This window comes from Neofelis nebulosa, chromosome 3 (assembly GCF_028018385.1).
Source record: "Neofelis nebulosa isolate mNeoNeb1 chromosome 3, mNeoNeb1.pri, whole genome shotgun sequence".
In the NCBI taxonomy this organism is placed as follows: domain Eukaryota; kingdom Metazoa; phylum Chordata; class Mammalia; order Carnivora; family Felidae; genus Neofelis; species Neofelis nebulosa.
In genome coordinates, this window is record NC_080784.1 from 195023051 (window position 1) to 195040639 (window position 17589).

At 44.3% G+C, this 17589-nt stretch overlaps 1 long non-coding RNA gene across 2 annotated transcripts; it reads right to left on the reverse strand.

Annotated features, from left to right (window-relative positions):
- Positions 1 to 9648: 9648 nt before the first annotated feature.
- Positions 9649 to 17289, reverse strand: LOC131507787 (uncharacterized). Of its 2 annotated transcripts, XR_009259704.1 has the most exons (3): positions 17221 to 17289; positions 16590 to 16727; positions 9649 to 9921 (listed from the first exon to the last, which is right to left on the reverse strand). It is a non-coding gene; the product is annotated as an uncharacterized LOC131507787 (long non-coding RNA). The 2 variants fall into 2 exon arrangements; XR_009259703.1 differs by lacking the exon at positions 17221 to 17289 and having other exon boundaries at positions 16590 to 17211.
- Positions 17290 to 17589: the final 300 nt, after the last annotated feature.

The following is a 17589-nucleotide window of genomic DNA, read 5'->3' on the forward strand; positions in this document are numbered from 1 at the left end:
ACCTGGAAGTGGAGACACCCAAGGAGGACGTCATGATGTTCGTTTGCTCTGGGGCCACAAGGTGTGCATTTTTCAGGGGAAGGGGTACAGGCAGCGTTCCTGTCAGAGGCAGAGCATGAGTGAAGACGGGGGCCACAGGCAAAGGTGCTTAGGGAAAGTAGGCGGTCTAGACTGACGTGAAAACCAAGGCTTCGATGGGGACCGGAGGCAGACAGCGAAGAGGCCATCTGGAGCCAGGTTGGAGAGGATCTTGGTTACAGGCCAAGGAGTTTGTATTTTATTTGGTCAGGAATTGGAAAGCAGTCAAAGTTTTTGAGTAAGAGAGGAACATAATTATAGCAAGGCTTTAAGAAGATTAAGTGGGCAGCAGGGTTCAGAATGTATTATCTAGAGAGCGTTTGGAAGCAGGAAGATCAGTCAGAGGCTCCTGTACAGGTTGGAAGTGGAAGGAACACTCATTCGTACCATCACAGTGTGATGGGAAGGCAAATGGCTTGCATCGTGCTTTAGAGTTTACAGTTCTTGTTGCATTAATTACCTCATGTGATGTGGTAGCTGCGAAAAGTAAGTCACTCAAGGATAGACATACCCTGAGTTATCAATAACTGTTAATTGAATAAGAGCAAGGGACACTCGAAAGGACTCAGTGACTATAAACAGGAAGGAGAGCAAGTGGGCATTAAAGATGACCCACAGCCCTCAAGAACTAGGATAAGTGAATCGATAGTCAAATATTTATTGAGCTTCTACTACACTGCCAGGAATCCTTCCAGATGCTGGGCTATAACAAAGAGCCTGATAGACAAATCGTTTATCCTCAGGGAGCTTATGTGCTAGGGAAAAGAAATCATCGATAGATATGTAAAGAAACATAAAATTAAAATACCTGGGAGGAAAAGGATGAACATCAGAGTAAGTGAATTCAGGGTCAGGCAGGTGCTTTTTAAGATAATGCTATCAGAGAAGTCCTTTTTCTGGAAGTGACTTCTGAGCAAAGACCAGACGGGAGGGAGTCAGAGATCCACACAAAGTTCTGAGAGAAGCGTATTTGAGGCAGTGAGAACGGTAAAGGGAAATCCTCAAAGCAGGCAATGGTCTGGCATGTTCAAGAAGCACCCAGGAGGCCTGTGCAGGCAAAGCAGAGTCCACAAGGTGGGGGTGGTAGGAAATGAGTCTATCATAATAGAGTGATAAATGACAAATGAGGGGTAGGTCAAATCCTAAAGGGTTTTGTAAGCCAGGCTAAGGACCTCTGGCCATGGTGGAGAGTCATTTGTAGAGGGGCAAGTGTGAACATGCCGATGATTGACGATCATTGGACTAATGTGATATTGTTAGAGAAGATGAAAAACAGCCAGAATCTGTTTACAGTAGGTAAGACAAGGCTTATAAGATTCTTTATTGGATTTGATCGGAGTGGAAGAAAAAAAAAATTAAGAATGCTTCCAAGGTTTTTGCCTTGAGCAGTTTGATAAATAGCTGTGTCCCTACTGAGATAGGGAATCATGGACAAAGGAAACAGGAGCTTTGCTTAGAGCCTTTGTCTGTGATAAACCCAGAGACGTTGCAAAGATATAATTCTGGAGTTAGGAGGAGGGGTCAGGGTTAGAGATATACATTTGAGAGGGCTTTGCCGTCATCAAAAATACAAAAGCCAGGAGGGAGAAACTGGTTCTTACGCTTACCCAGGACTTACTAAGTACTTAGTATGTGTGAAACGCTTTTTTAGGCCCTAATGGGTGCGGATACCAAAGTCATAGTTCTCCTCTTCTGAGGGCTCATCATTTACAAGCAAGGAAACAACCAAATACACCGTGGTGGGAAGAGTTCTATAGCAGCAGCTTCCAGGGGGTACTGTGGGAGATTGGTGGTGGGGCACTGGATCCAAGAATTCAAGCAAGTTTTCCTAAAGAAGGTGACACCTCAGAGAAGTTTTGAGGGTTGCAGAAGGGTTGTCTGGGGAGAAAAAATCAGACTGGGGGAGAAGGGCATCTCAGGTGGGCGGAGCATAGTTAATAGCATAGAGATGCGTGGGAGCACAACACGTCTGTGCAACAACATTTAGGTAGGTAGGACCAGAAAAGAGGGGGCTTGTGGGAGAGTGGCAGGAGATGAGACTGGAAAGGTAGGCAGGGACAGGTCTTGAAGACCCCTTTAGGCCATGTTAAGGGGGCTGGTTGGATGAAAAGAGGACAAGTTCTGTTTTGGAGATGCCAAGCTTGAAATGCTAATGGTGTGTGTTTAGAAGGTAACAGAAAACAGAAGATGGGAACTCCAGGGAAGGTCAGGGCCAGATTCATACTCTTATATCTATTTATGTAAAACAGAGATATGGATATAGATAGATATAGACACAGCTATGGATATTAGATATCTATAAAATCTCAGAGTCTCCTTCATGGGGGTTATCATTGAAGCCCTAAATGCAGATTCAATAGTCATGAAATAGAAAATGCAGAGAAAGAGGGGTGTCTGGGTGGCTCAGTTGGTTGAGCATCCAACTCAGCTCAGGTCATGATGTCACAGTTCCTGAGCTCAAAGCCCACATGGGACTCTCTGCTCTCAGGGCAGAGCCCACTTTGGATCCTCCATTCCCCTCTCTCGCTCTCTGCATCTCACTGCTCATGCTCCCTCTCTCTCAAAAATAAATATTTTTTTTTTTTAAATGAAGAAAAAGGAAAAGCAGGAGAAGAAAAGTTGTAGGTAAAACCCACAGTTTGAGGACTGGAAGAGGAGGAGGTGTGAGGATGGACGTTAGGACAAGAAAGGTCAGGGACGTTTCAGAACTGGAAGAACACATTGTCATGGTAGCCAAGGAAAGGGGGAAGGTTCATGAAGGTTCCCTGCGGTTTGCAGTGTGACACGCTGAGCAAGGTTAAGGAGGGTGAAATTGGAGGGAAGGTCATCAAACGAGGTGACCAAATGGTCCCTTGGTGACCTTTGGGAGAATACATAGAAGGCTGGGGGTAAAACTTGGCAGCAGGGGTTTAGGGTGACTAGGATCCCAGCAAGAATGAAGGCAGAAAAGGCGGACTTGCAAACCTCTGTTCCCAAGCTTGTCCTATTTTTATGCCTGGCATCTGTCTTTTGTACTCAACCTTCACTTGACCCTTTTCTCCTGGCTCTCTGTCCTGTCTCTGTTATTCTCACTGTCAACTGTCCCAATGTGACGGCACCTCTTGCCAGAGGCAGTTCTAGCTTTCGGCCATCCGGCAAGCCATGACCTGAATCATCAAATACACTTTATCAGATAAGGAAATAGGTCAAAGGTTACCTTGATGAAAGACATGCTGTCATAGATTCTGTAAAACCAACAGAATTTCTCTTCCCTTTTTGTTTGCTTGTTTGTTCTGAGCGGGTGATGGATGTTGTCCACTGATTTTTCTGAATCTATTGGAATGACTGTGATTTTTTCCCTTTATTTGCTCAATTTAAATTTTTGATTTTTATTTACTTAAAAAATTTTAAATTGAGGTATAATTAACCTATAACCTTATATTAATGTCAGGTGTACAACACAATGGTTCCATATTTGTGTATGTTGTGAAATGAGTACAAAAAGTCTAGTTAAGGGGAGCATGGGTAGTTGAGTCGGTTAAGCGTCAGACTTGGGCTCAGGTCATGATCTCGCAGTCCGTGAGTGCGAACCCCATGTCAGGCTCTGTGCTAACAACTGCGAGCCTGGTCCCTGCTTCAGATTTTCTCTCTCTCTCTCTCTCTCTCTCTCTCTCTGTCCCCCTCCTGCTCCCGCTCTGTCTCTCTCTCTCTCTCTCTCTCTCAAAAACAATACAGATTAAAAACTATTTTAAGTCTAGTTAGCATTCATCACTATATATAGTTACCAATATATTTTTTTCTTGTAATGAAGACTTTTAAGATCTACTCTTTTAGCAATTTTCAAATATGAACAGTATTATTAACTATAGTCACCATGCTGAACTAGAAATCTATACCTTTTGACCCATTTTGCCCACCCCCTACTCCGGCCTCTAGCAACCACACCCTGCTCTCTGTATCTATGAGCTTGGGTTTTTGTTGGTGTTGTTTATTTCTGCCTATAAATGAGATGATACTGTATTTGTCTTTCTCCGTCTTCCTCATTTCACTCAGTGTAATGCCCTCAAGGTCCGTTCATGTTTTTGCAAATGGCAAGATTTCACTCTTTTTTATGGTTGGATATATTCCAGTGTGTGTGTGTGTGTGTGTGTGTGTGTGTGTGCATGTGTGCGTGCATATCCCCCCATTTTTTATCCATTTATCCACTGATAGACATGTAAGTTGTTTCCATATCTTGGCTGTTGTAAATAATGCTAACATGAACATGAAGTGAGTTTATCTTTTCAAATTAGTGTTTTCATTTTCTTTGGGTAAATACTCACAAGTGGAATTGCTGGAACATATCATAGTTCTATTTTTAATTCTTTGAGAAACCTCCATACCATTTTCCACAAGTACATGGCTGCACAAATTTACATAGCCACAGCCATGCACAAGGCTGCCCTGTCTCCACATTCTCAACAGCTCTTGTGATCTCTTCTCTTCTTGATAGCCATTTCCATGCGTGAGGTGACATCTCATGGTTTTGATTTGCATTTCCCTGATGATGAGTGATGTTGAGCATCTTGTCATGTACCTGTTGGTCATCTGTATGCCTTCTTTGAAAAAAATGTCCATTCAGATCCTCTTCCCATTTTTCAATTGAATTGTTTGGTTTTTGCTATTGAATTGTATGATTTTTTAAAAAATATATATTTTTGATATTGACCCCTTATCATATATATGATATTTGCAAATATTTTCTTCCATTCAGTAGGTTACCTTTTCATTTTGTTGATGACCTCCTTTGTTGTGCAGAAGCTTTTTAGTTGGATGTTTATTTGTGCTTTTGTTGCCTTTGTTTTTGGAGTCAGAGCCAAAAAATCGTCACCAAGACTGATGGCAAGGAGCTTACCACCTGTGTGTTCTTCTAAGTTTTACGGTTTTAGGACTTAATTCATGTCTTTAAGCCACTTTGAGTTTTTGTGTGTAGTATAGGACCGTAGTCTAGTTTCATTCCTTTGCATGTGTTTGTTCACTTTTCCCAGCGCCATTTATTAAAGAGATTGTTCTTTCTCCATTGTATATTCTTGGCTCCAGAATCTCTTTAAGGACACTTTCTACTAGGAAGAATGCCACCTATCTATTAACAATAGTTACCCACCCAAGTCCTGGCCAGTAGGAAGCTGTGGGAGAGGATGCTTTTGAATTTTTGCAATATACACACCATTATATTATTTTAGGTTATTATCATTGTTGTCGTTTTCCAACAAAAAGTTTGTTGGTTTTCTAATTTAAACATTTTTTTAAAAAGGCATACCCTTCATTCTTCTAATCTGCAGAGGTACTACTTGGCTAAGATCATCTATACTTTCTTTATGTTTTCCTCCCAACAATCTTTGGCAGCCAGCATTAACTCAATGGAAATGTTGGCAAACTCTCGAGTCAGACATTTGTTCCCTTTAATGTCACGACCATATCTAGATAATTGTTCTCCTACATCAATTGATACCTAGCTTTTAACGTAATTGGATTTTTGCATATCCAAACGCCACTTATGCAAATTAAAACAATGACTCCATTCAATAAACTGGAAATGATAACCACAGTCATTATGAAAGTGAGTGGAGCTAATCAAAGCCCCATCTTCATCATTTTCTTTTTAGAGACCGACAACTGAAACAAATGATCAGGAAGGGAATAATTGGCCATTTATTCCAATCCACGCTTTTTCTAATAATAATAAAGAGCATAAATAACAAACAAATTAGGCACTGGTCCCCCTGAGCCAATCAATTACCAAGTCATGATAGCTTTACCTCTTCCGGCTGGAATCTTTTCCTTTTATCACTGGTTCACCCAGGCCCTGTTCTTTTGCTCTGAAACATGTCAACAGCCTCCCAAACTCTATTCTTGCTTTTCTTAAATATGTCCTCCACATCGGTCACTGAAATGAGCTCTCTCATACAAAAACCAAGCCATTGTCTTGCTTAAAACTCTTCGGTGGCCCTTAGAGCAACATGGAATGTTTCAGCTCATTGTCACAGCACGCAAGATCAGTGGTTTCCTGGTTTCCACCTGTGGATGTTCTGAATTCAGTTTCGCAGTATGCCAGATTGAGCTTTTACTTTTGACTTGGGGTTATTGTGTGGAACTCAGATCACTGCCAGACCCCACTTTCTCTGTGACCCATTCCCCTTTGGGAAAACTTAGTGTCCTCTTTTGTCACTGTACCCAGGTGAGGATGACCACAGTCCACTGTGGCAGGTTTACCTAATTTTAACCCCGGTTGAATAGGTTGTTGACTTCCTTTCTTCCCATCCAGTGGGCTTTTAGGATCCTATGCAGACACATCCGTTCTCTTCCCAAACCTCTATGAACTAAGAAGGGTTTTGCAGCAGATTTTTTTTTTTTAAGTTTATTGTATACCATTTTCCAAAGTCAAGACATGCCTTAACTCTTATATTTGTATGAAGGGATGCAGCTCCAGTATGGCTTTCAACATTCACTCTTAAATAAAAAGTTTTACCACACCAGGGGGCGCCTGGGTGGCGCAGTCGGTTAAGCGGCCGACTTCAGCCAGGTCACGATCTCGCGGTCCGTGAGTTCGAGCCCCGCGTCGGGCTCTGTGCTGACAGCTCGGAGCCTGGAGCCTGTTTCCGATTCTGTGTCTCCCTCTCTCTCTGCCCCTCCCCCGTTCATGCTCTGTCTCTCTTTGTCCCAAAAATAAATAAAAAATGTTGAAAAAAAAATTAAAAAAAAAAAAAAAAAGTTTTACCACACCAGGCACCCTATCACACGCATATAATCGGATTTGTGTAAAATTCACCTCACTATAGATAGAAGCACACGCATATGTATGTTAAATAGATCTCTGCTCGAAATAATATCTTTCTGGAAATACTTTCAAATAATATTATTACTGTGTTCTGGGTGGCCTAACAGATCATTTCCTAACTAACATTAGAGCCTTCTATGACTTTAGCCAGAACCCAAATGACTGAACCCCTACAAGTGACTGTCCGTTATTTCTTCTGCACCAGACTTCTAAAAGAAAAAAGGAGAGAAGCTACTAATTACAGACTTGTGGGAGATTATTTTAAGGAGCTGTTGAAACACCTTCTGAATCTATAGGCCTCAACCACACATGTACACATAAAAATACAATATCTAGTTCTTAAGATCTAAAGACTCCACTTGGCTCATGTAGGCCCTTTCACCAGGTGTAACCCTCCTCTTGCAAGATCTTACTCAGGCATCTAGAAAATGGTGACTGCAGAGATAAGAATTTCCACTGAAGACCAGATAAAGAACACCTTAGAAACATAATGCTGGCCCTTCTGATGGCTGTAAAAATATCTATAGGACCCACAGATATCCAGTCAACTAACAAGCTAGGGTATTTGAAAAACCCTTAAATATATAAAACTACAAAGTTGGGGGGCACCTGGGTGGCTCAGTCTGTTAAGCGTCCGACTTCAGCTCAGGTCACGATCTCACGGTCCGTGAGTTCGAGCCCCGCGTCGGGCTCTGGGCCGATGGCTCAGAGCCTGGAGCCTGCTTGCGCTTCTGTGTCTCCCTCTCTCTCTGCCCCTCCCCCATTCATGTTCTGTCTTTCTCTGTCTCAAAAATAACTAAACATTAAAAAATTAAAAAATAAAAAAATAATAACAAAATAAAACTACAAAGTTGGTACACGTCTGTCTTCAAGTCCCCCAGCTTTCTAGGGCCATTCATTCTTAAAAGGAACTTACTTAAGGACGTTAGGCAGCTCTAGAACCTCTAGGAGGACCAAAGAGTCACGTTTGGAGCCATCTAAGGACAATGCTCCCCGTTACACAAGGAGTCCCGCCCACTTGGCTTGAGATTACTGGGAGGGGTTATTAAAGCCTTGTGTCTTTCTTCACATCATAGTTCTTTTTTTTTTCTTTTTCAAATAATAAGAACTTTATAGGCCAACACTCACCCCATTTTTGTCTAGCTCTCAGGGCGGGCAGAGCTCAAGTCAGAGCTTCCTGTAGTAACTCCCCACTGCCCTTTTGGAATGGCCTTATTTATGTGGAGTAAACTTTACAAAACCAGGTGGAAATCCCAAGTAAGGTGGACAAATGAGGCAGAAAGCATAACACGCAGCCTCAGTCAATTGCTGCCAGATCAAGGTACAAACATAGAATAGCTCTGGCCTTTTAAATAGTCCCTGGATTATCAAAAGTGAATGTCTGCTGCTTTACTTGTGTCTTCTGAGGTCATCGTTTCCTTAAATATCCTAATAACATTGTCTGGGCCCCAGTACCATATACTTCAGGAAACCCTGCGGCCATCTTCCCCTGACACAGGCACACACATACAGGCACCACAGGCACACGCTTTTCCCATCCCTGCGTCACTCTCCCCAAGGTACCCCAGGGAGCTTGCTTCTAGTGCTCAGCGCAACCTCTGACTTACCCCTTTCCCCGCTCCTCTGCTCTAAGATTGTTGGTGTCATGGATGTTATGGGTGCTCAATCAAAAGGCAGATACTTCATCCAGGAGATTAAGTTTCTCCCATCCCCCCTTCAGAGAAGGGGACAATGACTCACAGACACAAGTTTTAGAAAACCACAACTCTGCCTCAAGTGGGGACCGGCTCTATGGTGCAATTCACGCTCCGGAGCGTCCCTGTGGAATCGGCCCCAAGTTAGTCCCTGATGAAGCCATACCCCTGCCAGGCTTTCTTCTCTCATCCCTCTCTCCTGAGGACTCAATACCTCCATTCATTCCCTACATCACGTTCATGGCAATTCCTGTCTCAGGCTCTGCTTCTGGGCAACCCGACCTGACACAGTTGTGTTCAGTAGATTTTTTCCTGAAGGAGGATGATGATCCAACATAGAACAGCAACGTTTAGATTTGAATTCAGTGCCACGTTGGTAAAACAAGGACTACCAGAGTGGACAACCACAGGGCATGCCCCCCTCTTCTCTGTGTAGGACAATAGGATGATATCATATCTCTTTTGTAGTTTGAGGGGCTTTTATTCTGTCCTCTCTTAACTGCTTCCTGGGGAAGGAAATGAGCACTCAAAGAAAGGGACAGAAAATCGTTGGTGCAGGGCCCTCCCAGAGTTTGACAGGTGCATTATTTTAAATGTTTCTAAAAGCTTTTTTTTTTAATTTGTTTTTAACATGTATTCATTTTTGAGAGAGAGAGAGAGAGAGACAGAGCATGAGCAAGACAGGGGTAGGGAGAGAGGGAGACATGGAATCTGAAGTAGGCTCCAGGCTCTGAGCTGTCAGCACAGAGCCCAATGTGGGGTTCGAACTCTCATAAACAGTGAGATCATGACCTGCGCCAAAGTCGGATGCTTAACTGACTGAGCCACCCAGGCGCCGCTCTAAAAGCTCTTGAAGTAAAGACAAAACACAGGAATGAGATCATTAGACCCTTGAAAATCTGCCTTTCCCCAAACTCATTTCTCCCATTTTCTTCCCCAGCCACTTTTATCCACAAAGTAAAGAACCTTTCCCTCAATTCGTTTAGGGACCGTGGCAAGTGTTGCAAAGTGGAATGTGTGACGCTGTGAGGGAAGGCATGTTAAAAAAAATAACAACAACAACGACAACAAAATGCTGAGTGAATTTGAAGATCAAATTGGCTTTATTCAACAATTCACAAATCACGCAGCATCCCCTCTAGCAAGTAAAAAGGAACTCTGAGGAAGTGTACAAAATGGAAAGCTTTTATAGGTAGATGGGGGTAGAAATGGAAGTTTTAGTAGAGTGGACTATTTCGGCCAGGCTTCTTTTGGGGGAAGGGCGGGGGTCTATCATGCAGATCACCTCACTAGGGCTGATCCGGTAATTCCAGGTTGACTGGGTAAACATCACATTCCCGGGAGAAGCTGAAACTGCAAATTGGGGAGGTATTAAGTCTTGGTTTGTTGACGTTGGGCTTAGCCTAAGTAACTCCTTTTGGTGCCTGTTGTCTCTTTTCTTTCTTTCTTTCTTTTTTTTTTTTTTTAATTTTTTTTTTTTAACGTTTATTCATTTTTGAGACAGAGAGAGACAGAGCATGAACGGGGGAGGGGCAGAGAGAGAGAGGGAGACACAGAATCAGAGGCAGGCTCCAGGCTCCGAGCCATCAGCCCAGAGCCCGACGCGGGGCTCGAACTCACGGACTCACGGACCGCGAGATCTTGACCTGAGCTGAAGTCGGACGCTTAACCGACTGAGCCACCCAGGTGCCCCTCTTTTTTTTTTTTTTTAGTTTATTTATTTATTTTTGAGAGACAGAGACAGACAGAGAGAGAGAGAGAGAGAGAGAGAGAGAGAGGATTCCCAAGTAGGCTCCACACTGTCAGCACAGAGCCCAACGTAGGGCTGGATCCCTTGAACCATGAGATCATGAACTGAGTGGAAATCAAGAGTCAGAGACTGAACCGACTGAGTCATCACGTGCCCCTGTCTCTTTCTTTAATGGGTGTACAGGGATCTGGTCATGAGGAAATCCTGTGAGAACTGAGATACACAGGATGGGGTGATTTCCTCCTTCATGGGGCACCGGTGGTGTGGGGTGAACACGCACATTTCGAGGGCAGCTGGGTTAAGTTGGTGGGATGTATAAACTGCCCCGGGGCCCATAGACAAGGAAGCAACCAACATTACTTGAAGAGGAGGAGGGAGAGGTCAGAAGCATTTTTACAGAGTATATGACATCTGCTCTGTGCCTGGAAAGATGAGGTGGATTACCAAGGAGGAAAGGAGCAAGAGGGAAATCCCAGCAAGAGAGCCCACAAGGTACAGAGATGTGAACACAGATGGCGGTGCTGGGACCAGGTGAGCACAGAGTCCTGCAGAGACATGGCAGGAGACGACCCTGGGCAGAACCAGCTTGCGAGGGTCCAAAGCATCCTGGAAATTGTGCCCTGGAAATTGTGGCTGGTGCCTGGCTCATATATGTTATAGAGGCCAATCTGCTTAGCATGTTGGAGATAGAGAGAAATTGAGAAAGAGAAATGAGAAGGTAGTGAAACCAGTTAGGAGGCTTTTGAAATGTCTCTAGAGCTTATTGGGTATTTATGACACGCTAGGCACTGTTCCAAGCATTTTCCACATTTGATTTCACTTAATCCTCGCCATGACTGAATGTGACAAATGCTGTTGTGCGCAAATAACAGGGGGAAAGTGAAGCACAGGGGGGTTAAGTGAGTTGCCAGGGGGTTAACGCTAGTGAATACAGAGCGATGAATTAAACCCAGGGAGTCTGACTCCAGAGTCCGAAGGCCTTTCTGCTCCACTCGGCTGAAATTGTCCAGGCAAGACCCATGGAAAAACGGTCCCAGGGCAACAGAGGATGGAAGAGCTGGGGACAGAACAAGAACGTCTGCAGGGTGAATACAGGTGAGGCAAAGAAGTAAATACAAATAACTGACGTTTCTAGTTTTCAGTGAACCAAGGAAAGGGGATCGGAATTCACACGAGGAGGTGCAACAGCTTCGGGGGTGAAAATACTATCATTGCATGAGGCGTGCTACATTTGAAGAGCGTGGGAGACTTTCCGGTGAACCCCTGGGAAATGTGTGATATACTCGCAGTCTCTCCTCCCTCTGTCCGAAGATACCCTCTCTGTCTTCCACGACTGGACATCATCACACTTGCTCTGTCCTCTGCTCTGTCAAAATGTCTTCGAAAGGAAGTGCCCGCTAGAGGTGTGCAATATTGTGATTGTATAAGAAAAAATGTATTTGTTCTTCATCCTGGTTCCTGGCAGAGTTCCCAAAACCCTTGGAATTTCCTAAGGGTTGGGAATATTAAAGGTGCCTTTTATATGTAAGAGAGGTGTCTTTGGAAAGTAGCTAAGGATGGGAGCTGGCTGGGAGGGGAACAGACCATATAATTAGAGGGTTGGAACTTTCAGTCCCATCCTCTGACTTCCAGGGAGGGGAGAGGGGCTAAAGGTTGAGTCGGTCGCGAATGGCCAATGGTTTAATCAACAATGTCTATGTAACTAAGCCTCCATAAAAACCCGAAGGGACAGGGTTCAGAGAGCTTTGAGATTGGGGAACTAGAAGGCTTCCATGTGTCACTGTACCAGGCCCCAAACTCTACAGGAACAGACGCTCCTTTGTTAATGACTTTGTCCTATGTATCCCTTCATCTGGCTATTGATTTGAAACCTTTAATAGCCTTTTCATAAATTGGTAGATTAGTGAATAAACTGCTTTCCTAGGCTCTGTGAACTGCCCTAGCAATTTAGTCAAACCCAAGAGGAAGTCTTGGGAACCTCTGATTTATAGCCAGTCAGCCAGAAGCACAGGTGACAGCCTGGACTTACAACTGGCATCTGAAGTGGGGACAGCCCTGTGGGACTGAGTCCTTAACCTATGGAATCTGATTCCATCTCTGGGTAGACAGCGTCAGAATTGAGGTGATTTGTAGAACACCCAGCTGGCGTCAGAAGTTTGCTTGATATGCGGTGGGGGGGAACCCACACATTGGAATTGACACCCCAAAATCCTAAGATGCCATTTACACACTGAGGTCAGCACATGCTCTCCTACTGGTGGCTCTGAGTGAAAGGCTTACCTCTGTCAAAGGAATCAGTAACAATCAAGAGAATATGCTGGAGAGGAGGCTTCCTGGTATCTTGAGACTCTACCCTGCTTACGTGGACAAGTCAACCCTACCTACCAAGACAAACCTAAATGTCCACACAGATCAGGGTCTCCCATTAAGTAAGCCAATGGCTGTAGACCAACAGGGGTATTTCTTGGAGTCCTCTCATGGGGCACAAAAGCATAAGGAATAGGGAACACTTTGGAATGTCAGTTAACTCCCTAAAGGACATCCAGGACTTCTTTCAAAAATATTCTTGGAGCTCCTGGGTGGCTCAGTTGCTTAAGCATCCGACTTCGGCTCAGGTCATGATCTCATGGTTTGTGAGTTGGAGCCCCACATCGGGCTTTCTGCTGTCATGCAGAGTCTCCTTCAGATCTTCTGTCTCTCTCTCTCTCTGCCCCTCTTCTTCCCTCTCTCTCTCTTTCACTCTCTCTCAAAACAAACATTTAAAAACATATTCTTATTCAGGGGACTATCTTTTTAAAAACTCAAGCATCTCTTTCCTTCTCTTTTCATGTCTCCCTCTCACCTCCTTCTACCTTCCCACCTCTACTCCTATTTTTCTTTTTTATTAAAATAAAGTTAGTGACAGATACAGAAGACTATGCATTGTGCCATTATTTATCATAGCAGGTTAGAAATAATCCAAACGTTCATCAATAGAGGACTTATAAACTATGATATGTTCCCACGATTCTGTATATTGAGCCTTAAAGAAAAATGAAGTTCCCTATCTACCTGTGTATAGAAAGATAAATTGTTATGCACAAAAAGCAAGGTCCAAACTGCTAAGTCATATGCCACCTTTCATATATATATTCTTACATTCACAAAAAGAGACGCTGGAAGAATAAAGCAGTAGCAAAATTAATTCCCTGTAGACAGCTGCAGCAAACAGGGTGGAGGGTATAAAGGACGGAAACTAGAGTGCCCTGTGTCTAACTACATGATTTTGACTTTGGAGTCACATAAATGTTACAAATACTCAAAAGGCAAAATTAAATGTAAAGGAAAAAAAAAAAAGCAATGAAAATACTTCATGCAGAAATTAGGACTATTTTACAGAAGCGATTCCCATGGAGAAGTCAAACCATGGCGTTTGGCCCCCTGAATAGATTCCCAAAGTAGGGGAACCCATGAGTGCCTGGTCAAGCCTCTGCATGGCTTTCCTAGGATCGGTGTCAGATGAGAGTGAAGGACTGTGGCAGAAAGACGATGGGGAATGGACAGAGAAAGACAGTATGGCTCAGGAAGACAACGGCCAAGACAAGACGAAGGGACAAGAGGACAGGAAGGGAGGAACAGCAGGGACAAGACAGCACTTCCCCAAACCTTCTCTCCACCAGTTTGCAAACTCTCCCTCAGCCTTGCCTGAAATCTTTCTCACTCACTGCTACTTTTTTTTAAGTTAAAAATACTTTTTTCTAAATATTTAGAGAAGACTCTCTATTAGCAGTTGTGCTTGTGGGGCAGGGTGCTGTTTTATGACACTAATAGGTGACTTTCCTCTCCCGGTGAGTTCCTCCTTCTCTCCCAGTTCCCTGCTGGACTGAAGCAGGAGGCAGCTGTGGGTTCACTGCCTCGGGGAGCAGATGTGGAGGGTAGAAGATAAGGGCCTGCCTGGCTAACGTTCACTGCCCCACCCCCCACCCTAGGAACCCATGAGGAAGAAGGGGGAAATGACATCTGGGGTTCTGAGAACACGATCTATCATTCCAGGCAGGGAGGGAAACACTCGTGCCAGAAATGGTTACATGGGGCACCTCCGCGGTTCAGTCGGTTAAGTGTCTGACTTTGGCTCAGGTGGCAATCTCACAGCTTGTGAGCTGGAGCCCTACATCAGACTGTCAGCGCAGAGAGCCCACTGAGGATCCTCTGTCCCCCTCTCTGCCCCTCCCCCATTCATGCTCTCTCTCTTTCAAAAGTAAACATTAGAAAAAAAAAGAAGAAATGGTTATAGGCCCAGAAGCCTCTGGGCAGAGGGCTCCAGGGGCAGCCTAGCCAGAGTCCTGTGCTCCAGGCAAGACAGGGAAACACGGTGAGACCCATTCGATATAAAGCATTGTGCACAGGGAACTTTGGGGACTGCAAACAAAGATTAAATGGGTCCCCACCCATTGTTTGGTAGGCCGCAAGATCCAGGAACTGTGACATGTGTCAGAGAGAAAGTGCAGAAAAACCCCGGACGGAGTGAGGGTTTCCTCCCCTTTTCTTTCTCCAACGCTCTGTTCTAATGTGAGTGTAAAGTTCGTATTAAATTGGTTTAGAGATGATTTTACTGTAGTGTTCATTACACATCTCCATCTGGGGGATGAAATGTGTGCCCAAGACCTCTGATTTTTTTCTCCACCTCATCAGACATGCTTAGACCCCCAGGGGAATAGCAGCTTGGTGCACAGAAACCAAGCAGGGTGTCTCTGGCTTTCTCAGGGCTCCCCCAACCCCTTGCTGTCCTGCCTCAGTGTCCCATCCACATGCAGGGTGCCAAGTGCTCGGACCCGGAGGCAGTGGCATGTCAGTTGGGGTCAGGAAACGGCAAAGCACACAAAGGCAGAAGCTTGGAGAACTTGTCAGGGAGAGATGCAGATTGACCCCTCAGTCCACCTTTATTTTATTCATGTGCCCACAACTAAATTCCACAGAAGTCAAACAAACACACTTCACTCCAGAACAGCCAACAGGATTGTCCTGCACTTCATCCCGAAGGTTAACATCGACAATAACAGGAGAACAGGGACAGGGTGAAAGGGGATACTAGCTAAAAATATTCAAAGAGAATGCCCTTTCTTTGGAGTCCTGCAAGTTCAGGAGCTGATCTTGGTCATGACCCATGGAAACAGGTTTTCTTTATGGGAATCACCATCTTGGAACCTATCCACCTCCATAAATAAAGTTAACCTTTGGAACTGTGTGAACTGGCACATGAAATAATTACATTGGGATAAGAAGCCCACACTTCATATGTTCAATTGACCTCATAAAATTGTTACAGATTTAAAAAATAAAATAAAATTAAGTTAAGGCAACCTCCCAGTCGCTGCTTACCTAGACGAACTGGTTCTTTCCCTTGCCCGTCTGTCACACGATATTGCAACAGAGATTTGCTCACCTGCCAGGACATGAGCTCTGAGAGCACAGAGACATCGTCCCTTCATAGTTTAACCGCCACGGCTTACCACCGTGCCTGGTGCTGTTAAGTGCCCAACAATTATGAAGTGAAGAGACAGATGAATGGCTAGGTGGGCGCTCCTAGATGGACAGATGGCATGTGCCTTGGCAACTGCCCCATTATGTGGGAGGCAACCCAGGTTTTGCCGTAACTTGTGTAGTTCCACGACAAATGGAAGGAGCAGGGAACGGGCGGGGTCATGGCAAAGTGGTGTTGTTTTCTGTTTTATCTGCCCTGTGAGTGGTGGATCTGAGTAGATGTGGTAAAATGCCCAGCTCACAACTGTTGAGCGAGGATATTGCAGCATTATCTGATGCCGTGGGCAGAATGTGGCGACAGGGCATTTTCGAGGCAGTAATTTTCAAGGGTCAGGGCAGTTGATAGTATTGTGGGTTTAAGGACAATACTTAAGATCCCCTCGACTGAGGTGTGTGAGTGCCGAGCAAATGGTAATAGTTCAGGGTAGAGCTCCGAGTCCAGTCAGGATTCAGGATTATTTGGGAGACACCAAACTAGGAGCCCAGTTGGATGGGCTGATTTATGATGGTTATGTCTTCTGGGGCACATGGCCGCTGATGCCTCACTGGATATGGAGCTTTAAGGCAGCAAGACTGATGTCAGATCCCACCCCCAGACAGCAGGAGAGTTCCATCGCACTCTTTTGGGGATCCCATTCCAATTCTCATGTACGTTCATCCTCTCCCTCCAACAATCAGTGCATAACCACGCTCAAGGCTCTCTCCTACTAAAAGGAAATAAATAAACTAGTTAATAAATAAACATACTTACCTTCTTACAGCCAACAATGGCTGTACGATGGTCTCCGTCCTTCAGTTCCTTTTCACTCCTCTGACGAATATATCCAGCTGGGTATTTCTTTCTCCACTCCTGAGATGTCTCTCACTGAGCACAGTGATGATGTTGTTGCTAAATCCAAAGGACGCGTTTCAGTATGGGTCCTACATGACCTCTGCAGCATCCATCGTCACCCACCATTCCGTTCCTTGACCTGGCTTCCATGATAATGCCTCCTGCGGGCTTCTTCCTACCTCCTGCCTCTCCCTCATTTTCTCCTCTTCTAGCCATTTCTTTCCCAAATGTTGGTGCTCCTCTTAATGTTCCTGGGTGCTCTTCTCTCATGGTCTACACACACTCTTGTGAGGTATCACCTCTTCCCTTGGCCTCAACACCCAGATGAAAATGACTCTCAAATTTATTTTTGATCCCAGGTTTCTCTCCACACTCCCCCTAGCTGTCCAGAAATATCCTGTGCCTTGGACACCTCCCCTTGGCTATCCATGGGCTGAAGCGTGCCATTTCTATTCTGTCATTTTGAGTCAATTTGATCTTAAGCACCAAAATGAAACTGACAAGGGCCAAAATGATACACAGTAAAATTGGTTATAGATAAAAAGCTTACTTGAGAATCACATACTGTTGGTAAATCTGAAAACCGCAAAATTTACTTCGGGAAAATACTGGGCTTGCTAAAAAAAAAAAGTAAACTATAGCCAAGAAGAGCAAACCCAGCAAATGGTAAAAATTATTATTGCTCACAAATGAACAATTATAAATATTTTATAAAAGCTTACATGTGTAAAAAAGAAAAGGAAAAACATTCCATGCACCTGGATAGGAAGAACAAAAATTGTTAAAATGTCGATAGTACCCAAAGCAATCTACATATTCAATGCAATCCCTATCAAAATAACACCAGCATTCTTCACAGAGCTACAACAAATAATCCTAAAATTTGTATGGAACCAGAAAAGACCCCGAATAGCCAAAG